Raw genomic sequence first — 25,001 nt, forward strand, 5'->3', positions numbered from 1 at the left:
TTATGAATATAATTTAGGAAATTTACTAAACTAATTGGTACGCGTTCAGATCAACATTTATTAATACAAATACCCGTCATATTGATTTATGTTAGCGACACCGTTATCTATTTGTTCCAATCATTTGTTTAACATACTAAACATGTTTGAATTTGCTCTTTTCGCATTCGGGCAATATAATTTTTCGTTTTGTGTGTATTACGTGATATTACACTCGAATCAAAACCCGAATAAAAACCACTAAATCTGCCATGTGAATATTATTTGTTCATGCACTTTGACTTTATCATCATGACATTTTGACTTTAATAGTATTGGCCAATAATACAGATAGATAAAAGTAAATTGCTCTAAAATGACCGTCTCCAATCCGAGCAAAACTTTTAAAATATCTGGCAAAACTGAGCTCGGATGACCGAGAACTTCCTGAGCATGAAATCGAGCCGAGTTGCTTTCGTTGGAAGTTGTTTGCCGGAATTCCCCCTCAAATTGTTAAATTTCGTGCCCTGGGAAGTGGTTGCTGCAAATTGCGTGAATTGTGGAGTTTTAATAAAGTGATTTCGTCGGAATTAACTACACTAACAACCGCTTTAATTTCGATTAGAACTGCACATGCGAATTGTTGCATTCAGCTGAATTAAAGATAGCTTTAAAAAACGAGCGCATTCATCAAGTTGTTTTTTCCTTCTGTTTACCCCGACCATGATAAATTTGAGGTCATTTCATGCAATTTTAAACAAGATGTTTGCTTGACAATATGAAATTTCTCTGTGGTTTTATTTATGCTCATACGTGCTAAAGGGTGCCTTCTCATTGAATTTCAAATCCTGACCACCCGTTTTTATTTGTTCCGGACTCGGTTTACATTTAGGAAAGAAGTTGTTTCTTTGAGCATTTCATGCCCACTCGGGTGCTCGAAGACCCGTTTTATGCAGCTTTCAGTTGAATGGTGAATACAATTTGTTGCCAGTATTCGGTCGCCTTTAGTATTTTCATTTTGCCTTATACACCACTCTTAGGACTGAACATTTCCAAGCATAAATGTCCCCTTTGATTTAGAGATTAGGACATGGATTCCTGATTATGCGGCCCGACTCGTGTTCTGGCGAAACGAACACGACTCAATTAAACCCGAAATTATTAAAGAACCGGCTCAGGCTCAATTAGCATATGGAGCAGCTCCGATTACTGCAAGCTTTACCAGGCCTACAGCGCAAAAAAAAACATTCACATGGAGCTTTTCGCACATGACAATACGATCCAGAGTTCGGACAAGCTTTTAATTGATCCTACCTGATTTGAATGGTAAGCCAACGGAGGCATTAAGTCTCGATGACATCGGAAATTGAAAAACAAAATGTGTTTAGCTGTGGAGGTTCGGTGATAATTGAAGTTTAGTCAGCGGCAGGTAGAGGTGGCTGATAATTAGAGTTTGTCCCGAAGACTTGAGTTTTGTTTGATTGTTTCGTCAATGTTCACAAATTTTACACTTACTTAGCTAATTCCGGGAAATATTCATAATGTCCCTGACATGAAAATAAACTATACAAGATGTCCCACCGGGAACCGCCGCGATCGATATCTGGCAAACTGTAATTAGCAGAAATTTGAAAATTGGGCAGTGTGCCGAGGTCATTGGGGCACGCCGTCTAAAACATTTTCAAGATGACCACACTTCCGGTTTTACCGGAAGTGCCTATCAACTTGCTTATTTTAAATGGAACACCCTCTATATTATTACATTTTTGAATTCTACTCCAAATTCTAAATATGTTTCCTATACAATATCCTGTAGCCCTGTATCCATATACAATATCCTATACAATATCCTGTAATTCTATGTAAAAAATGCCAGTTGCCGCCACTCGAATCATTATTAATTTTTCCTATTTTGGACTTTGAGTCGCATTTATTGTTGAAAAGGATTTACTTTAATGGAATTTCGAAAACATTTTGAAAACTATTAATCCAAACTGTTAAAAAAATAAGTTTCAAAATACAGTTGAATAAACCGCCCAAAATCATTTTTTCAAATGGAAACCCCCATTTTTGATAATTTTGCCATATTCACTATTAAAAATAAGTGTAAGTTTGTCTATTCCAAAAGTGTTTAGTTTTCGAAATATTGCCAATTTAATGTTTTCATATGGCTATTTTGCAGCATCTTCTTTTAAATCCTGTCACCCTTAGTTGCCATGACGAAAGTAACCATTTTTAATGCAGTCAAATGCCAAAGGAATGCTGACAGCTGTCAGTTACGTTTTGAAAATAATGGATAATCATGCCAGGGCGCTTCAATTATACAAACGAAGATTATTTAAACTTATTTATTATTTATGAAGAATGTGATAAAGCTGTATCAAGAACATTTGCCATGCGATACGCACAAAAACAGAAGCCTTCATGCTGTGCTGTTAAACAAATCATAGAAAATTTTAAGAATTTTGAATACGTCTCGAAGTTTAAATAATTTTGGTTTGTGTAGTTTAAGCGCCCGGGCATGATTATTAATTATTTTCAAAAGGTAACTGATAGCTATCAGCTTTCCTTTGGCATTTGATTGTATTAAAAATGGCCACTTTCGTCATGGCAACTAAGAAAGAAAATTTTTGAATATTTTTCTCCGACTCTCTAAGTGGGCCCCGATATACCCTTAAAAGGAATGACGCCAATTTTGAATCACCCTGTGTATTATTACATTTTTGAATTCTACTCCAAATTCTAAATATATGTCATGTATAATATCCTATAACTGAGTCTAACCGTTTATGATATATTTGGAATTTAATGTAAAAAATAATAATAAATAAGTTTACATAATCTTCGTTTGTACAGGGCGATTCAAAATTGGCGTCATTCCTTTTAAGGGTATAATTAAAGGGCTTTTAAGGGTATTTTTTTACATAAAATTCCAATTATATCAAAAACGGGTAGACTTAGGTATAGGATATTATACATAAAATATATTTAGAATTTGAAGTAGAATGCAAAAATGTAATAATACGTAGGGGGTTCGATTTAAAATAAGCAAGTTGATACCTACTTCCGGTATAACCGGAAGTGTGGCCATTTTGAAAATATTTTAGACCGCTTGGACCCAAACACCTTGGCACACTGTCCAATTTTCAAATTTCTCCTAATTACAGTTTGTCAGTCAGATATCGATCGTGGCGGTTCCCGGTGGGACACCCTGTATATGGTGTCTGGAAAAATGTGAGCAAGCTTTTGTATAAGTTGTTGATAAAACGGCGCTGAAGATCGGTCTCTATTAAAGAACTGTTAAAGTACTGGACTGACCAGCTTTTCCACATTAATGCTACTATTTTTAACATCCTCATAAAGCATCATGCTTTCTTTATAAGTTTTTATACGTTCTAGTGCTTTTTCAGATTTTCCTTCGAGTCGTTTCTCATTGGCAGCAAATATGTCTTGTCTGTTTTCTTTCTGCCTCGTTTTATTTGTGTGGTTGTTTCCGCTTTAACATCGACTATTGGCCTTTTTAGAGTTTACTTTGGCACGTATGCCTTTTTATTCTTCGTATTTTTCATATATTTTCAATACTCCAGTTCTGAGTGCTTAGTATTCGTTTATTGGGTTGAACTTTCCTTCAAATTTATCTCTATTGTGGTTTATTTTGACGTTCAATCCTCCACAGATTTTAGGCGATTGATCAAATTGTCTTATCATTTTCAATTGTTAAAATCTTATTTTGATATGTTTTTTTCCGACCTGGTGGCAACTTTCCTATTTTTAGAGTCTCGTCTGTTGTACATTGATCAATTTGTTGGCATTGATGCATGTATTTTTGAAACAAGTTTTTGCACAGTTTTCTTTCACAGTTTACACACTGAACTGCGACTTTGTAAGTGCTTTGCTGGTTTGATTGATGCATTTATTGGCGGGTAGTTTCAATTTGTTATTTAAAGCCACTTAAATTCATTTTTAGAAACTGATTACAAAATTCCCTTGTTCATGGAAATTGGACTTGGTTATTTGCAGTTGGACAGACTCATCAACAAAACAATTCACCGAAAATCGAATCTAAAGCAAAAATAATTTATTTACGAAAAATCTGGTCTCTCAAGCATCACTCCAATTTAATATGAAACTGTAAACCAGAAATGTTTCCTCATTTTAATGCGATATTTTGCTTTATACCCGCCATTCGACCCCCATCATTTCCAGGCATATAATTATGAATGTCACATTCTTATGAGAAAATGCAGCTGGCTTGAAACGTAGAACTTCCCACCGGTTCCCCTGCAAAGCGTATAAATATTTAAACAAGCCGTTCAACTTAGTAACTCCTAACTTTCAGCTATCTATAAGTTGTGAAATCTAGACCCCATTAGAGGATGGCCGTCATACACTGGCCGATTGTGGGTGGTTTTCATTAGTAATAAACACCTGCTTAATGGAAGCTCAAAGTAATTTTGCACCTTACAAAATTTAAAGCGATAAGACGTTGCAGCTAAATGGAAGGAAAATTTACAAGCGATTCAGACATTTCTATTATTATTATCAAGTTATTGTATTTTGTCTCATTAGGCAATAAGCCTCTAGTATATTAATTGCAACTACGGTAGTTTTTACGCCAAAAAGCATTATAAATTAACAAAATTACCCTTTAGCGCTTTTCGAAAGCAAATCAAGCCCCATTACACTTGTGGAAAGTAGGTACTCGAATTTAATGCGAACACTTCAAACGGCGAAAGCAGATTTATACGTAGTTTGGGCGGATTTTTACATCTTAGTTCTTTATATTAATGGAGATCGAGTACACAAGCTGCAGTTATTGGAGAATTTTCCCATTCCTGTAAGTATATTTCTATTAAAACTCTGAGCTACTTTCAAAAATGCCTATAATCTAAGTTGGATGTTTAACTGTTATTCTCTTCGAGAAGATAGATAATCTAAAAAAGAGATCCTGGATAGATTTGGCATCGAACAGGCCAAATACGAAAGCTCCATAAAAAGCAGTTTTATTTTACGTGTTTCATAAACGCAAAATTCATATGTCTATTTGATTTTGTTCAACTCTCCTTGGTATATCTCGTTTAAAAACTACCCGTTTTCAAATTATCTTTTCCAAATGTTTTTCTTCAAAAGCAACAGCTGGTAAAACAAATCATATTATTTCCGGTAATTTTTCCCGTTTCATTCAAAAAATTAATTAAACTACCGTGAGGTGAGCTGAATCAAGTCGGAAAGTTTCGTGCCGTAGTATCGAGCCCACTGAAGTTTTTTTATTGGGTTACACTAGTTATTATGCCCAATAAGATTTTCAATCGAAGTTTTCCCGACGCAAAGTTTACATTATTCTATTATAACGCCATAAACTTCGTTTATACGACTTCCTCGAATGAGTTGTTTCGTGCCTGCAACTCCATATGTGTTGAAGGCGGATTTCGTTTATTGCAAGCCCGGATTTTGAGGAAAATTAACTAGTTTTTCCACAAAATATTGCTCTTTTTACCGAATTAAATGTTTGTACTAAAATAAACTGAAATTAAATATGAAACACATCTTTAGCGGCGAACTAGGAAAGTTGAAAACCCATACGAATAACATCAAGACGAGCGTTTTCCCAAGAAAAGTTCCTACATTATATGAATCAAAGTTTCCGCAAACAGAACTTCTAATCTCTGTTAATGCATATGGAAGTTCTTTTATAAACTTTTATGGAATTACCTGATTGATCAAATATTGAAGTTACACGATCTAATGGAATATAAAACTTCGCATTAGAGTCGACTTGGAGATTTATGAGCTTATTATAGAAGAGGGGAAACTCTTTGCGGCTCTATGGAATTGATTGTAGCTTGTTAGTTTAAGTAGGTATTGGTCTTAGGCAGATTCGTTCAAAGCGGGAAAATCAATTATTTTAAATCTACGTTTGCAGGAGAATTACTTAGCAGGTTTCCATTTTTATGCAAGACATTAATTGACTTTATTCCAGCTTACAGCAATGACTGAAAAATTATATGAACATTTTAGGTGAAACTTGGCAACTGATAAAATAATACTGATGTTTGATGGTTTTGTTGTAATTCAAGGAAGGATGCGTCATAAATTTAAAAAAAATGTAAATAGTAATTACTTGCTTCCACCATATTCTAAGTACAATAACGTAATTTAAATTAGAATTACAACTCAGTAGTAGAAGAAACTAGAAAATTAGATCACCATAGAAGACACAATTCATAATTACGCTTCATTATATTCTGGAACAGTAGTTTCAAGCATTAGTTAAAGAAAAACTGAAAGGAAACTACAACAGAAGCTCGTTAAGGAAAATCAAGAGTTTGAAAGAAATGTCCGTATAACAGTAATAATTTTTACATCCCGATTTAATGTTTTTTTGGTCGTCTTTAGATGCACGCTTCATTATATTGACAGTAAATATTGAACAGTTTCTTCCGTTTTTTGTTGGTTGTTTGCCATCTTCTGATTCGTAAATTTGAATATTTAGTTTACTTACTATTTATTTATTCAATCATCAATTTTTATCGGCGAGCAGTTGCCGTAGCAGTACAAATATAAAAAAGAGTCTAGTTTTAGATTAGGGTTTATATGCTAAAAATTCGAAGAATTTGTGACCTGTAAAGGTGACTCACAGAGTGGATCTGACGAAGAATGCAGATTCTGATGCATTTAATTCCCGACGATTAAAGTAAAAAACACTGAGGCAGAAATGGAGAAGCAAGTTAACAGCATTTAATTTCCAACAGTGTAGATGAAGGTTTTCCTTGTAGAATTTATTAGGAAATACAGAACTTGCTTCTGGCTAATAGTGAATCGAGTCAAATGATAGTGATCGCTATAGGAATAATTATGGGAAACACCGAAAGATTGAACATTAATGATAGAAACACTGACCAGTTCCAGCAAAGAAATTAAAAAACATAAAAAATAAGAACGTAAAACTACTGTTTCTAAGCCAAAAGGAATATTATTTGGCACAGTCAAGAGCTCTTTAACTTCATAGTCGGCAAAGGTATAATGGAATATAGAAAATACTGCATTGAACTAGAAGCTCGTAAAGTTTGGATAAAAAATAGAACCGCAACAAAAGCGTAATTACGGGCCTTTGTAGCAACTTTGTGCGCCAAAGAAGCTTATGAGGGAAGAAATATAAAATCTTCGAATTTATGGCCTAAGAAGTGTGCAGAAATAGGTTCAGAAAAATACTTCGATTTATGCGTTTCAGAAAGGAAAAAATGACGACGGAAACGATTGTAAGCAGACAAAACCGCGTTGATTTTTAAAATATATTGTGGTAATCCAGGCTTGTTATAAAGCTGATGCAAACATAACATAGAAAACTTTCGAATTCTGGCTATCTGCGGTGTTTTCCTGTCTGGAGAAAAATTCGCCAGTGGATCGAATATTTAATTTCGCGAGCTTGTATCTACTAAATATAATCACAGACAATTTTTAAAGGTGCAAAAAGTTTAGTTGTAGAAAACTTTTTCGGTTTCAATGGGTTCATTGGTTTCATTGGGTCATACGAGCAAATATAAAAAAAACTGTCTTAAATCGCACCTAGGAAGACGGAGAAGGGCAACATGACATGGTTTTCCACATAATTTTATGGCTAGAAATACTCTATATGCGTTTACTGTTAATAAAAGTAAAGCCAATAAAACGTTTCCTTATTGAGCTCGGAACATGGCAAAATACTTTTAAACCAGATTATGAAAGTTCTTCGAAAAAGCTTCTAAATTAAAAATGAAATAACTAAATAACCTCTATAAAAAGAGAGGCTGCAGTTGAATTGAATTGTACTTACAACTTGTGTGTACCTATTTATGCTCCCAACTTGCAGATCATAATTATTATATTTTATATTAATAATCGGCCATATATCTAAGTGTAGAAATTGCCAAAATACAACATTTATAAAAATATCAATGGCAAATGCACAGGAACGCTTTTCTGAATAAAAAATAAAACCTGAAAATTTCTCTAGATAATTTTCGGTGCGCTTGACGTTCAACTCAAACCTTTTTAAGATATTTTTCTCGGGTCACAAAAGTAGAAAGCATTTTTAAGTAGTAAGTAGTTTTTCCCTGCTTCCTCTATCGGAACCACCCCGTATGCACCAGTTTCCTATTATTCAATAGTAGTTTGAAACTTTCAGTTGCGAACAACAGCTGCTCTTATAACCGGTTCCTGCTCTATCAGCAGCTTTTGCAAAATACATTGGCCTTTAAAAGTTTTCAACTTCTCAACGGCATCATAATAGGAATTCGAAAAAAGTACCCGAAAGTTTCTTTTAAGAGGTAAAAATCACGTTTTGACTGAGACCAGTGTTGGCTGTGACCAAAATAGCGTTAGTAAACTACGATTTTTATAAAATTATTCTACTTTCAAATTAATTAAAATTGCTGGACAATTGCTCAACGTACAAATGATTGAAAGCTGACAATATGCGTTTCGTGCGGCAACATAAAAGTTTTAAATTACCCACAAAACGGCTAACAAAACTGTTTTCGGCTAACAAATCATTGAATTGTGACAAATTTATGATTACTATTACACCCAAGCGATTCCCTAAACAGAAATTGAACGTTCGTGGATTCGGAAGGTGAGTATGAAATATCGCAGCAAAACTAAGAAAATTTAGTTATGAAATTGTGGTGCCATTTTTCAGCTAGCAACATATTCTCTATATTAATGGCGTGTTAAATCTCCAAGCATTTAGGCCATTTATTAGCTGTAAAAAAACTCCTCATTAGATTTAAAACGATTAACTCGAAATTTTAAATGGTATTGGCAAGCCTGAACATTCAAAGATGGGAAAAATTAAAACTACGAAAAATTTATGCCCAAAACTTCGAATGAAGAGTTAATTAGTGAGATTTTGAAATGCTTTAATCTCCATGTAAATATGCAGCTTTTGAAATAAACATCCTGCATACAGACGCTTTTTTTTTGTCGAATATGAATGCAAATAAAGCATTTTTTTGGCGGTTTTCACTATTGTTCTGTGATCGTATTAGTTACGACTCGTAATTTGCCTTAAGTGTAGATCTCTTCTTCAATATTCAATTATCAATCAATCAATATCTCCCATTAAAGTCTAATCCATACAGCATGTATTCGGCCATAACTTGGCCCTAATAGAGGCAGGATCTATCAATAAATTACCATTTAATTGCGGTAAAACGCTTTAATTGTAGCTCAGAGGCCTTGGTTGCATTTATAATTGGACGCAACACTGTCATTATTATTCGATAATTTTACATAAATATGATCTAAGCTAATCAGCCACAATAGAAAATGTTTGTCAATTTAGCTGCTGTGTGACTTTTAAACCATTATCGCAAAATACACCCCTTTTACTTCTTTTTTAAGTTAACCAAATTATATACTAAATTCCTTAAGCCATTCACCCTATGTTCACCTTATAATGTAATTTGAGACTGGAACGTGTTTAGAACTTGAATCGCTGAGTTTCGCTATAATCATAATCGCATGTACTTCTCATTGCTGAATATTAATTAAAACTTGTCGGTTGAAAATATACGGGTTAAAGTTACAACAATTGCAGACAATTTGATTTGAAGCGTAGGTAGGTATTGATAAACAAAAGAGCTCCCCCTTATACAAATTGAACAAACAAAATTTAATAGTTCGAACATTTTCACTTACACTTTACATAGCCCGCGCCGATTATAACAAAACCTGTTTGTTAAAGTTTGTTTTTATTGTCGGGTTTGTTACAACTAAATAACTGTTGTTTGATGAACGTGCACATTTAAGTTAAATCGATATTGACTTTGTTAAATATTAGTCGAACGATTTGAATTTTGAATCCGATTGGAAGCTTTACGAAAGTAGTTGATACGTTTTCTGTACAATGCAAACACATTTATTGTGTTGAACTTCTCATGAAATTATTCAGAATGGGTTTTAATCCAAACTCTTTTATCGGTTGATGGCAGTTAAAAACAGCGATTGTTCTTAATTTGTAAAACGTTTTAACAGTCTGAGAGTGGCGACTGAACGTGTTTCGTCATGGCCATTTGGCCGCTATGATACCCTCATTAACGAAATCGCAGTGTCTGTTTCAGATACTCATAAAATTGCTACGTTTTCACGATAAAATCAACACTGTAATGCCGGACTGGCTCATTCCGAAAGGGCAGTAACAATGAAAATATGAACCCCATTTAACAGATCGTTACGAAAATATTAGACTCAGTTTCAGTTCCATTGCAAGAATGTCTGATAAAGCAGCAGCGTATTTTTCCAACCCCACAAATCATGAAAATGGCTGTATTGTAATAGTTCAGATATGAGATTTCTAATATGTAGTTTAATTTAGTAATATGTAGTTTCATTAGTAAATAGTGATGTGTTTATGAGCACTTTCTTTAGAGAGTGAGGAAGCGTTGGAAGAAGTTTATTTAACATTGAAAAGTTTACAGTGGCGGCTCCTGGTTAACATGTTACCTGGTGCTCTTACTTATTTTGTATAAATTAAGTACGTTCAATACTACGTTCATTTCCACTTTTTGGAAATTTTGTATTATCTTTGAATTAAAATGCTTTACTTTACATAATTTTGTTTGTATCTGGAGGAAATTGTTAAAAGAGCTTCGAACGTTGAATTTCTGAGAAGAGTTTTGGTCCGCTTTAGGGTTGAGAACGTTAGAGCATTTAATGTTGTCGTGACAGTTATTTCCACAATTGCTAATAATTTTTTAGTCTTCTTTAAGGAATTTCATAGATTGTTTCATCTTGAAAATTTTAGAAGCACTGTACTATTTATGTTTTGCAATAGTTTTTTAAATAATTATTCAATAATTATTGTGCATTTATCCAAATAGCGGTGATGATGCACAAAAGACTCTTCAAACCACAAAGAGGAACGTGAATTTAGGGTCTTATCGGAAAATATTTAGATAATTAGACAAATTTCCACGCCACGCTTTCATTAAATATTCATATCGAGCTTGAAAAGTGTCTGGTAGATCGCAAACGAGCAGCTCGAAAAATGCATCCCCTGTCGACATGCTGCAGCTCGAAGGCAAACTGGAAGTTTTCGAGTTATTTTAAAGAAGCTCGAGTGCTTCTAATTAAGAAATTTCCTTATGTTCTACATCTTAAAAGTGGCAAGCAAATTTATTGCCGTCTTGATTTTCCTTTTAATGGTCGACTTAAAAAGTTCGTAAAGAATTGTAATATCTCCAGTTAAGTGTGGTTCTGCGCTTAATGGTGGCAGCTTTGAAATTTTATACCCTGTGTTAGTTAATTAGCAGAAAATATTTTTCATACCGTTTAACGCAACTTAAACAATAAATGAAAGCGGATCTTTTCTCTATTTTGCCAATGTCTAATTAGGCCCGGTGTATTGAAATGACAATACAAGTTTTGTCGTGTAAATATTTATGTCTTTAAACTAATTAAATCTGAAAGGAATGCTAAGGCGAGTTGTATTTCATTTACGGGGGTCTGCGTTCCAAAAACATGCCGTTGTAACATCTCATTACAGTCACCTTAATTGGATACACGCAGAATTGCGAATACGAAAATTTCGCAGTTAATTTTTGCAAATCTCATAAACATTAGGCCAAAAAATACACTCGGGGCAAACTTAATTTACATGCCCAAAGACGGGTAAAGTGGAAAGCGGCCTTTTAAATTTCATTGTATAAAGTTGGTCTTATGCCAGGTTGGCACGTGCATTCCTTTTTAAAGTGTCAGCTACATTTGCGCAACAAAAAAGTATTTAATTGTCTTTTTAGTTAAGAATTTTTAATTCCCAAACACTTAACAGTGCATTTAAAACAATTAGGAAAAATGCTGAAGATAGTTTTAAAATGGAGCTCTACATTCGAACCTTATTTTTGATAGAATTTGTGGTTTTATTGAATCTAAGTTGCAGTTTTAAATCGCTTTTTATTATGCCATAAAACTTTTTACGTAAATCTTAAAACTTTATACCATTATTTCGCTTTAGCGACAATCGCTGTTAAGAGCTTTAATACAGTTCTCATATGCTCCAGCAGCCCCTTCGTCATGTCAAAGACATGTTTTAGTAATTGGAATTTGGTTTAATATCGGCGCTGTTTAACGATAAACGTTGCGTTAGTTGAGTGTGTACCATTTTGACTTCCAATAACAGAATAGTGGTTGGTTGTTCAGTACAATTTTTATACGTTGTAACCCGTACGTTTTAAGGGTTGGCCAAACTCACATCAAAAACATTTTACTGCTTTTCAACGGATTTTTAGCGGTCCTTTGCACATCTCGGGTATCGATGAATGCTGCGTTCAGTGTCGGTTCAAAATTGATTTTAATTAGATGGCACTGTTGACAGAAAGTTGGAAACTATATTTTACAAAAATTCGGATGAAATTGGAGTATAGAATATGGTAGAGAAAATAAAAGCAAAGTTTGTATAATGAGGTCTTGTGGCTCTATTATTATGGTGCGATAAATGTTGTTGAATCCTACAAAACTGTAGTTTTGTGTGTACAAAACTATAAACAAAATCAGTATGGAGCAGCGCAGGGCATAATTAAACGTTTATTCACATTTTTTCATTTTACGCGAATTAAAAGACTCTTCAATTGCAACTAGCGGCCAAACCAAAAAGAAAATATACGATTTTCAGGAATTGGTTTTTTGATCTTAAGGTGGAAGAATCAACAACAAACAGTCTCATAGTTCAGCGCCATTATATTCAACAAACTGCTACTGCTGCTGCTGGGAAAACTTTATAAACTACCATTGAAAATTTCCGGAAGAAAATAGCCCATATTAATTTCAATGAGATCGAGCAAATACGGAACTGAAACGTTCAGCAGTAATGTTAACTGCGTTAGGAAGTAAATCAACATAACACAGTTAGAAAATAAGTTAAACTTGTGGAAGTTTTCCAACCATTATCCCCACAGATGTTGCCACAAGCTTACTTCCACGCTTAGATTTAGTGAATGTGTTGTTTACACTAAAATCGCATTAGAAAAACGCTACTTTATCAAACATGAACTTCCAAACTAAGCGATTTCATGCTCCCACACTAAGACACTTTGCAGTACTACCATAATTTCAAGAAACTCCATAGTTGCTATATATACAGGGTGATTCAACATTGGCGTCATTCCTTTTAAGGGGTAATAGGAGCTCACTTGGAGAGTGCAAGGAAAATATAGAAAAAAATTTTCGACTATTTCTAGAAGTTATTAACAGTTGACAATCGAATTTCAACTTTGTTATTAATCATTTTTTTGAAAGTGTTCCATATTTAATTGGAAGCATAGTGGAATACTTAAGCATTCAAAACGAAGAATTACGATCTTTACTTCAAATTACGGAAATTTTTGATATTAAAAAGTTCTCTTGTACAATTTTTTGATGGAAAGTCAAAGCGGCAATGATGTTTTTTGTCATCAACAGATAGTTACAGGTCGACATCCCTTGTCAATAATAACAATAATTTGTCAAACTGTGATTCACTTTGAATTTCCTTTCACGAATTTGCTGATACGCGATTAGTTCAGTGGAAATGCTACAGTAACATAGCAGAAGCTGAAAGAACTCACGCCAACAAAGGGCGAGTAAAGTGGTTCCAGGAAGATAGTGGAAGACAATAAATGTTCGGGTTCCAGACACAGAACAAGTATTGGACATAATTGCAGAAGAGCCTTCCAGGGGCACTCAGAACATTGCACAACAACCGGCTACATTCCTACCACGTATGTAAGATTCACATTAAACCAATGGATTACTTATTTTACTCAGTTGAGCAGGAGTTAATTAACCGAATACGAGAAGCTGCTCGAGAAGAGTGCATAATAAGGTGATTACACAGGCACTTGTTTGGAGTTACAGACTCAAATGTATGTTTTTGTAATTTGTAAACAAATTAATAATTCGAGGTTATGAGTTTCGAAATAGGTTCCGTCATTCAACGATTCTTGTTGAATTTACCGTTTATCCTTGACTATCTTATTGTCACTATCTCTATTTATCCATGATTGCCGGAGTTTTAAATAATTGCGAAGCAACAGGTATTTACGTAATGTTAATTAGGCAGATTACCTAGAAAAACAGTGTTACCGTTTTTCTAATATAGTTTTTTGCAAGTTTCTGAGCTTTTAATATCAATGATTTTTTTTTACTATTTTTTCTGTACTCCTAATACACCGCCGTACAACACCTCCAGATGAATGACGTTAATATCGAATCACCCTGTAGTTATAACACTACACACATACTGTGAAAAATTTATCATTATAAATACAATTTTCGACCAATGAGTTGCCCTGAAAATGTTCGCAGTATGAAAACTTTTTCGTGAGAACACTGGATTATTTGGCCTATTTAACTCTATCAACGATAACAACAAAACTTTCGCCCGTTATAAAGCCCCGTACAGTTGAAACTTTCTATCGATAACAATGTTGCCGTGTTTTTTTCTTTTAAATATTCAGCATTTACTCGTGCCAGTCCCATTTAGGCCGTTAGCGTTTTGATAAATCTATTCGAAAATAAATCTACGCCCAGGCTGATTGGCAATTAGATGGAATCAAGTTTAGAAACAATTCCAAATAAGTCACGTGCAATTGCAATACAGTGCGTGAAGAACACAGCATCATCGATAGAAGATCCAGAATATCAAACACTGAAGTTCAAAAGTTTTAGAATATGTTAGTTCCAATGGAATATCTTTAAACGTAGCGAAATTCAAAACGGTATACTGGTTAATTAGCAATTAATAGAACAACGTCATATATATTTCATAAGACAATGAAACTTTCGGGACTTATCGATAATAATGCTGTCGCGTTTTTTAGCATTTTGTCGTAAAAATCCATTTAAAGTCCGTTAGCGTTTCAATAAAACCGTTCGAAATAATCGCGGGATTGATTGGCAATTAGATGGAATCAAGTTAATAAATCCGCTTTGCTGCGATAATTTTAGGGCCTGTAATAATATCAGAAACCTTTTTATTAGCGGGGATATCTTGAACTTAACTTTAAACCATAAAAATACTATTGCGAGACGTTCATTAAAATTTCAGGAGTTCTTGGATAAATTTAAATAAAAGCGCTCTGAAGTTTTAGGGAGTTTTTAATATTTCCTTCAGTGAGTAATGCACGCTTTTGGGTGACAAAGTTTTGGGGTTTAAATGATGAATACTGACAATTTTTTAAGAAAATTTAATATGGCAATAACAGGCTACTTGTAGGAAGCGCTAATTTAATAAAGTAATTTTTGAGGAATTCACTTCAGAAATTGAAATTAGTCAGGGATATATTAACTTCTGGACTTTTGTGGTTGGATCTCAACGTGACGATAATAATTATAGCCTGTGCTATTTCAAGACATGGATAATATTTCTCCTGCTAACATCTAACAATCTTTTTTACAAGTTCAAAGTACAAGTTCTGCAGTTTCCAGGTTGAAACCTCAATTCAGCGATGAATTATTAAGGCTTGTTCTGTATGTATTTTCACCTAATTTCCAAATCTTTTTCTTAGTAAAAAACGTATGTAAATAAATAGAGTTGCCTCATTTCTGTGTGACTGAGGATGGAAATGTTTATTTGATAAGATTGGGCACATTATACATGGATAGAAGAGGCAAAGAAAGCAAGTGAATAATATGTCAAACTGGACAAAAAATGAAACTATAGAGGAAGAAATAAAGACGACCCGGCAATTTTAGGCGATTTTAGGTAGGCATTATGAAACTGGTGAAAAATAAGGATGTTCTTATAACAACATATGAAAATGAAATGACAAAGAGATGGAAAGAGTACTGGGAGGAACCAGTTAATCTAGCAAACAGCGACGGAGTAGAAGAATGGCGCGAACAAGAATATTAAGTAATTGAAAAAATATTAAAAGATACATAAAAATTCCAGACGACGATGGAAAATAGTAGAGATCCAAGTGGAAGGAATCCAAAAAGGCTTCAGAAACAGAAAGATCGCTACCTCTATGATTACACGATAAAAACAAATAACCGAATAGATCATTGCAAAAAATATTCAAATATATTTTGAGTTTATAGGTATCGGTATTCAATAAGTGTTTAACAGTGTGTGAAACTTGAAAGAATTGATATAGATGAGGAGCAACTGGAAGAGGAGATATTTTTGAGTCAGGAGGGGTGAGAAAAGGAATAAAAGCATGGAAGATGAACTAACAGTGCAAATTGTACGGACGGCAATGCAAATGCTCATAAAATTTTCACATGTGCAGATTAAATATTTGGCGGCCAGAGAATGTGATTGAATGACAAAGGCCAGAAGATATATGTAGAAAGAAGGGAATATTCAGCCACAAAGGTAAAGGAATGAAGAATGGAACGCTTATTTTTGAAGGGCGTTAAGGGACAACAGAACGAAAGCCTTTCAAATGAAAATTCACTGTAGTAAGTTGTTCTGTTTGCGATTTCCAAACATAATGAAATGAAATGAATGAATCAACCACACTAAATCACATTTAAACTCATATTGAAACATCTATTTCTGTATAGTAAATCATTGCGTAAAACCGCGCGTATTCAATGAAGTTCAATCTGGGAACTGAAGCCGATGCCAATTCAATAATATTAAACTGGTGTTCCACTCATTACACAAATTGGCATTCACATTTCGATTACAGGTGAAAGATACTGTAAACTGGCAAGCTAATATTCCGATTCACTAATGGTAATTAGCTAGATATTTGCTAATTTGGTATCTGGTTTCTGTGATCTACCTTACTGGTAATGCAGACAGACGATTTGATGGTGGTCTCAAAATCAGCTCAGAAATTGTTAAAGAGCATCATAAGCTGTTAAGTTATGAAGACAAATGGAACTTAAAATAATGTATGTTTTATTTTTGTTATACGAATTACAGTTTTAGTGTAAAAAGTGTTGATTCCGAAAGCTTTCAAATCTTATATATCTGCGTTATTTAAAATATTTTTCAATTTATTTTTTGTCGGCACTAATATTTACTCATGGCCTCATTTGTAAAAAACTTTTTAAGTCACAAAAGGATAGTGAAAACCAGTCGAAAACATTGAAAACGATTTGTAAATTTTGGAGGCGATATTTGCAAAATTATTTTAAAAAATTGACTTTGTCATTCTAGTAACTTTTATCCCAAAATCTTTAAGTTGTAGAACTATGTTAAATGTATGTGTATGTCAAACTGTTCAAAAATATATAAAAATTACATAATAACTGTTAGGTAGTAAGAATTTTTATTGAGGCAAATGATCTGGGACACAGTTTTGCAAGAGAGTATTTTTTTCGACGCATGATAAACTTTGAGAAAAATGTTGAGCAAATTTTGCAAAGTTGAATAAAAAATTTGTATTGTAAAAAATATTTAGCTTTCCTTATAACACTCACAATAATTTCTATTTTACATGAAAAGTATGTTATTAAGCTTCTTTAGTTTGTGTCTGTGGGAGGGATTTAAATTAACTAATCCTTAATAGGCCTTAATTGTTTATTATTATTATATTCTTATCTTTCCTGGGTCTCAGTCAAAGTGTGAAGTAAACATTTTTTGAATATCGTTTAATTCATTACGTTTTGGCGAGACAACAGCGCCATCATCAGATTTAAAATTTAAACAACTACAAACACCAGTTCATAATTAAAACGTGTTGTACAAAAACTATAACTTATAAAGCGTTAAAACATTCATCAGTGCTTTTAGGTCTTTGCCTTCTTGAAACGTTAAATTTGTCTGAATTATTTTCTACATTTGCGAGAATGGTATGCATGTATAGAGATTAGCGGAAATAGTTTTAATTTTTCACTAGTGTACTGGGTGTTCTATACTTATGGCTTTATTAGGGTTTGGTAAATGTTGCTAAGGTTGTTGGTATCTGATCTGAAATTTACTGCTTTTGTATATTTTTTTATTTGTATGTTTATTTCTTTTTTTATTGATAATTTGTTTCCTTACCTAATATATCTGCGTTGTCAAAATCCAAATTATGTAACATTTAGTGTATATGTTGTGTTAATGCACATTATGAGGGTGGGATGAGGGTTTCGTAAATGTTGCTAAGGTTGTCGGTATCTGATCTACATACATGTTTTGCTCTCCCAAAAGGAAGGATTTCCCTCAAGAACTGATGAATGTTTTAACGTTTCATAAATTATAGTTTTTGTACAACATGTTTTAATTGTGAATTGGTGTTTGTAGTTTGTGTAAATTTTAAATCTGATGATGGCGCTGTTGTCTCGCCGAAACGTAATGAAATAATCGATATTAAAAGTTTTTACTTCACACTTTGACTTTGCCTGAGACCCAAGAAAGATAAGAATATAATAACAATTACACGCAGTCAGGAAAATATATCAAAATTGTTTATTATTATGATTGAAGACCCTCATAGCAGAATTTCAGTTCGGTGATATCTAAATAATTTTTGTTAGTTGGATAATTCTTATCCATGTCACAGCTATTTTAGTATTCTTGTCTTAAACACACGTCGAAGGAAAAACTGAAATGGTGACCGGAATTATTTCGGCCGAAATATATACTTTTAATAATCTCCTTTCTTACTATCTATTTCAATCCTAACTCGATTTTTGAAAATATTATTATAGAGCAGAAAGCTCGAAATATATGTTTCAACGAGCTGTTGAACGGGAATGATTTTGGTAAGCTCTGAAATTGGAATTTAATGCAGTTTAGCTGTTGATATTTAATGAGTAGTCAAGTGCATGCTAACGCTTCGATTTTACTGCTTCTGTGGAATTCCTCTAGAGTGATGTCAAGTTTTCGTAACTTAATGTCACACTTATTATTAATTCAAAGGGCTGATTGGGACTTAGGGAAGTTGAAAGGTTTTTTATCATTATTTTTTCGACAATTTAACACCTAGAAAACCCAAAATGACATGATTAAAATCAGTTCACCGAATGTAACTCAACAAGTGCACCAAATCCAGTACGTGTGCAGTTAATTGCAAAACAAGACCTCAAAAAGACGTTCAATTGAAAGTGGACAGACATTGATTAATTGCTTTTTCTTTACTCGAGGTGGTTTTTTTGAAAGGAAAAAATAACCAGGTAAATGAAATGAGTCATTGCACAATGGCTACGCTTGGAAATGAAATAACGGACTGTCGAAGCTGTGGAAAATGGTCCGAACAGCTAGGCAAAAATTGATGATTGTGGCAATTGGGGAAAGTGAAAAAGATAATAATTTTTACAAAAATAAATATTTTTGTAAAGTTCACTCGCAAACCGCAGGAATCTAAAACAATAATAAAATCTGCATTAACACACGTCAGAGTCATCGATTCTTCTCTTTAAATATGCATAACTTGATTATTGAGTAAATTGTAAAAGTTCTAGTGCAAATATTGATCGGTTTAAATAAACAAATAGGTATTGCTGGATATATTTTAAGGTAAAACCAACTCTTTTGTTACAAAGAGTATTTAACGTTGTTCGACTCCTTGCAAATTGGAATTTTCAATTAATGTTTGTAATGGATGTGTGTATAACGCATAGATTCAGATATGGTTTAAATTTCTAGTTCGCTTCGTTATTGTTTAATGTTTTATTTTCGGGCAATTTTGTGTTTTGTTCCGATTCCAAGACACAGCATTTTCGCATTTGGAACGTCATTTACACATAAATGACTTTCCATAAACCAAATCTCGGCGGCATTCCCGATGCAGGTTACATCGAACGTTTGGATCATGTGTATTATTTGAAATTGGATTGTCTCTCATAAGCTCGTTCGATCTGATTGCTTCTCAAAATCATCCGAAAACTCTAAAATTACTTTTCATTTCTCCTGCCTCCAATATTATAATATGTTTTATCTTTCTAATACAGCCGTGCATACTAATTGCGCTAAATTGAATGAGATTCATCTTCACCATTAGCAAATTTTTCGTTTCCTCCCAATTAAGTTGAACACTTTTTCTGGTACTATCAGCTCCTGCAGATATCGGAATACAGATTTCAGCAGCCGATAAGTTTCACTTTATGTTTAACGTAAATTTTGGATTCGTTTGCACGAAAAGTTCTGCCATAATTGGGCTCCATGTAGGGACAGACTTTGTATTTGTTATTTTTGGAATTACTTATGTTTCAAGCTGATTTGACAGGCTTAAGGACAAAAAATCGTGAACACTCCCCGTCTGTTGCCTTAATGATATCCAATCTACCACTTTTAAAACTGTTTCAAAAAAGTGCTGCTTTTAAAAATTTTGTTTCAAAAGTAAACCTTATTGCATAAATGTTTATGGAAATATCTTAGCATTTAGTTAATGCATTATTTAGGTTTTTATAATAATTAATTGTTTTTTTTGTTTCAGGTGGTAATGCCGTTTAAGTTCTGGGGTTTGTAAGTTTTAATTGTTCATGATCGTATATCGTGCAGAAAAATATACAAATTCATAGCTCACAAACTTAATTGATGTAGTGTTTTATATTTGCTTGTAAACATGGGCTAAATTTTATTTTCTATTATTCATTGTTTTATTAATAATAATTACTAGCTTATATTTCTGTACCGATTTTATCTAGAGGTTAAATTTTGTCACTCGATTTAGGTGCGCTTATTTTACCATCGACTGACTCGCCTAAATACACTGAAAGGCGATTTGCAACACTATAGATTTATTGATCACTAAAGAAAACGGTAACCAAGTTCAGTTATAAAGCGAATTCCCACCTTTGAAATGCAAGCTGTTTCCTAAACATCTTTACTTAGTCGCTAGAGAATTTTGAAAATAAACTTTTAAAAGTTCACTTCGAAACATGCTCTAATATTTCAAGTGAAAAATATGCAGTTTTATGAGTACTTCTATTAGGAGATGCAGCAGTTTCGGTTAGATTGTTAGAATTTGCATACAAGAGGCTTTTAAATGCTTTTGCATGCAATTTCGTAGTTACGATTTTCAAGATAATCTTGCAAATATTATCTGAGACGATTTTTATAAATTGCTGAAGATTACTAATTAAGCATTTTGTTGGTAAGAGGATATTTGGGAGTTTGAAAGTTTTAAGCACAGCCTATATATTTTTTACAAACAACTTGATCAAACGCAGAATCCATTTACATATAAAGCCGATACTCCTGTTTCAATTGCAAGAGCATGCAAGACGCCAGGTGCTTTGCTTTAGATATCACAATATTTTAATGCAAATCAGACGCAATGTTCGCATTTAAATCGAATTTAAATGGTCGAATCGGTTAAAAATATTTAGCTAATTCTGACTATTTTCTCTATTAGACACTCATCTCTATCAACTTAATATAATTTTTATTAAAGTTTTAATTTCCCATTTATTAATCGCCGAAAATGTGACAAATCGGACGGATAAAGGACGAGCACGGAATTTACATTCGAAAAGGCCTAACTTGAAGCTTTATAATATGAAAAGCACCCGGCCAAAGAAGTTTAAATATATTTGAACATAACTGAGCTAAAAGATACTAATGAGGCGCCAAAGGTATCGAAACGAGCCGTAATTTCCCCCAAAAGTATTTAAAACTTGAACATCGAGTGATAATTAATTCCATTTATAAAAAAACTTTCGATCTTCTCGAGTAAAGTTTCTCGACGAAACGGTGCTACTTTTCGCATTAAAACGTTTGAATTGAAGAAAAAGTTATAAGGAATGTTAATGGGAGTAATTAATGGTCTGAAAGACGCTGGTTTTTTTTGAGAAAATCAAATGGTGAAGATTGACCGAATATGCTTAATTTTTAACCTTTTATATCAGTTGGTCAACTTGTTGAATTGACGATTTTGATATACAATATATATTGGACATTAAGTCAGGACAGAGAAAAAGTGAACGCACCTGATGATTTTTTAAGTAGTTGATTGAAGTAAGGTTGATTATACCTGAAATCAGCAACTTGCGGAGCGCTCCAGTGGCAAAACGTGTCGCAGAGCGTAGTGGCAAACGAAGAGATTTGGCTGCGGCCCTCAACAATACGCGACTGGAAAGTTTGTTTCCAGAGTCTTTGGACGCACAACACTCTGAATTGAACAGCACCCTTTACGGAACGCAAAGTGAATATCGTGGCGCGCCACCCGCCACGATTTTATAACGTTGTCCCCCACTGGAAGCCAGTGTTATCTTCAGCTCGAATTGGTCACATTGGGACACCCACATTTCATTCGCCACCAATGCTCGAAAAGTACATATTTCAGCCAAAAATTTCTCGGAAAGTGAATTATTCTGATTAGAATTTTTCGCATAAAAATGGTCCAACCTTTAGACCTGGCCAATGATAAAATGTTAAGCGTTTTTACTTTTGTCCTGTTGAAAAATACATATAACAGCTGAAATTTCTCGGAAAGGAATTATTAAAATGGCTCATCATTTGCACCTTACGCGGTTTTCTAATCACAAAAGCCAAATCAACAGTCTTCTTTTGAAGCTTTTCATTCATGGTGTTGAAGCGACAGAACATTTAAAAACAAGTAATTCAAGCTGCATCTACTTATGATACTTCGCTGGAATTAGCCCACAATGTTCGTTACGTTATCATTATATTTTTGAAAATTTTTAGTGGCAATTGGCAGTGTGAAAAGTTTTTCTTATATATTGCAATTTATAATCATTTTTGATTGTAGCTATTTTTTCGGAAGAGTTTTTTGCAAAATTGGTATCCACAATTTCTTGCGTTTAAAACATATTTCACCAACTTTTGAAACAAACAGAAGTTTAAGTTACTAGCCTTCAAACCTCTGGCTTCTTTTGATGGTCTATTTCTAGTATTTATTGATTATTGCTGATTTTACTCATTCGATAGTGTTTATTTTCTTTTCACAAATTTTGTTAAGTGTTTTTACGTCCTGCCTTGTCTTGAGCAGTATTTATATATCATTCAATTTTTTGCTTTGCAACTTTTAGATAAATATTTAAGTGTTATTTTGCTTGCTTTTTGAACTTGGTTTGTCGCAAAATAGTTCCTGATCATCTCTTGACGTCCTCCTATTTAGCCTCATTGTCTGTTGGTTGCTTCATGACATTCTTGTTGTCTCTTTTTCTGGTTTCCCTTGTTGTTGCTGCCTGTTAGACCTTTCAGCTGTTTCCTTTTACTAAATCTATACGATAGTGGTGATGCACAACTTTGAACGCTTTGTATAATATGAAACTTTTCACCATTTTGAGCAAACCTCCTAGGAACAGTTTACAGAACAGAACACAAAATCTTCACTGTTTCAACAATCAAACTACTGTTTCTCATTCATTCACACTGAAAATTTCACATACTGGCAACGAAATAATAAAGAAAATCGCGTTCATACTATGAAACTGTGCAGTTCATAAATACCTGAAACATAATTGATATGTTCGTTTGCATAATATGGCTTTTATTTCACAATGTGGAACCGTCATTAAGTAAGACACGTTCATTACATTCATTCAGCTTAAATATTCATAGAGTTGCATGTTAACAATCATATTTCTTTAGAGCCTGTGTTTTGCTGCTTAAAGGCGCTCTTTAGTTGCTGGTTTTAATGGTTTTATGGCTGCTGGATTTTATTCTTTAACGTAGTCAGAAAGCAGAGTGGAGAGTGGCTCAAACCGCCCTTTAAACCGCTTCAACTCCTTTGCTTTTATGAATAATTAGTTAAATTTAGTAGTTCTGCCACTTATTTTTAGGCATATTTTCTATTATTTATACGAAAATAAGTTGCCTAGACGTTAGACTTAGAAATTACCAAGAACCGAGTGATTTAATATGAGTAAGATTGGTTTCAATTGATAATCTGTTAAAACGGCAAATGATAAACTCATGCTAGCCCCAAAGGGCCACAAGTAGAAATTCTCCAATATTCGAATAGTTTTGCCGGTACCTGCCTTGAAACAGCAGCCAAGAAGTTTTCCTAATTGAACCTTTATTAAAACGGATTTATTGGTTAAGGGCAATATTAGTTTGGCTAATTAGAAAGCATGTGGGATTTGCAAGTAAGAAGTGAATTCGGGTATTTGAAACTATGCGCCCCATGAAAATTGGACTTGAGAAAGGATTTATGATATAATGGAATCTACAAGAATTAAAAAGGTTGTAAAATATTTTATGTTTTTATCTAAACCTCAACTTCACATCGGCTGTGAAGTCTGTGAAACTCTCTAACATTATTTTGCGGTTTTTAGTCAAATCGAATTTTCCTTCGGTGGTCGTCAGATGTTTCAGTAAACTTTTAATTATCCTGAGTGGGCATGAAACTTTATATTGCATTTTACGCAGTAGGAAGGGATTTTTTGAGTTTCTTTAATAGAAAGTATGTACTGGGAAACTATTAAAAAGCAAAATACGTTTTGTGTTGTGTTGGAGCATGTTACAGGGCTTTAAAGTGGCAACTCCAAGATAGATATATATTTTTTTAAATTGTATTTTTTGATTTTTCAAAACGACAATTGTTTATCAAACTAGGGAAACGTGCATAGAACATATTCAAGCTCCCAACCCAGTCATAACGATTAAAAATCACCAATTTCCATTGAACAAATTACGAATTCCAACCATGAATTCTGCCCTGAAAGCTTTAATTGCGGCATTGTTTCACTTGATTCTTTTCAATGTGTTTTTTTTAATATTTTAAGCGATTGCCTATGTTTCTGGGGCGGAATCGCTTGGTTTGTCTGGCAATTATACCAAGCTACTCTGTGAATAGTGAGCGCCACTGCAATCTGAGGTAGTATTTTTTAAACATTATTATTAACCTCTCACTCAGGAAAATACAGGGTGATTCAAAATTGGCGTCATTCCTTTTAAGGGGTGATGGAGGCTCACTTGGGGAGGACGAGAAAAATATTGAAAATTTTTTTTTCGAAAATTTCTAGAAGATATTACCAGTTGAAGATCGAATTTCAACTTTGCTATTAAGCATTATTTTGAAATTGTTCCATGTTTACTTGGTAGCATATTGGAATATTTAAGCATTCAAAAAGAAAAATTACGATCTTTGCTTCAAATTACGAAAATTTTCGATATTGAAAAAGTTCTGTTCTACAATTTTTTGATGAAAAGGCAC

The 25,001-nt window shown here is 33.6% G+C and overlaps 1 protein-coding gene across 2 annotated transcripts in view; it reads right to left on the minus strand.

Moving 5' to 3' along the window:
• LOC109533943 (prothoracicostatic peptide) overlaps positions 1-22,035 on the minus strand; it is a 38,768-nt gene extending 16,733 nt beyond the window's left edge. Inside the window, exon 1 of one of the 2 annotated variants that reach the window (XM_048670655.1) lies at positions 21,852-22,035. The gene's annotated coding sequence lies outside the window, so the exon portion shown is untranslated. Of the gene's footprint in view, positions 1-21,807 lie in introns of both variants that reach the window. The other variant, XM_048670654.1, reaches the window with a different exon arrangement.
• Between the last annotated feature and the right edge of the window lie 2,966 nt (positions 22,036-25,001).

Source organism: Dendroctonus ponderosae, unplaced genomic scaffold, assembly GCF_020466585.1.
Source record: "Dendroctonus ponderosae isolate FM_Combo_2020 unplaced genomic scaffold, Dpon_F_20191213v2 Dpon_F_20191213_1, whole genome shotgun sequence".
NCBI lineage: Eukaryota > Metazoa > Arthropoda > Insecta > Coleoptera > Curculionidae > Dendroctonus > Dendroctonus ponderosae.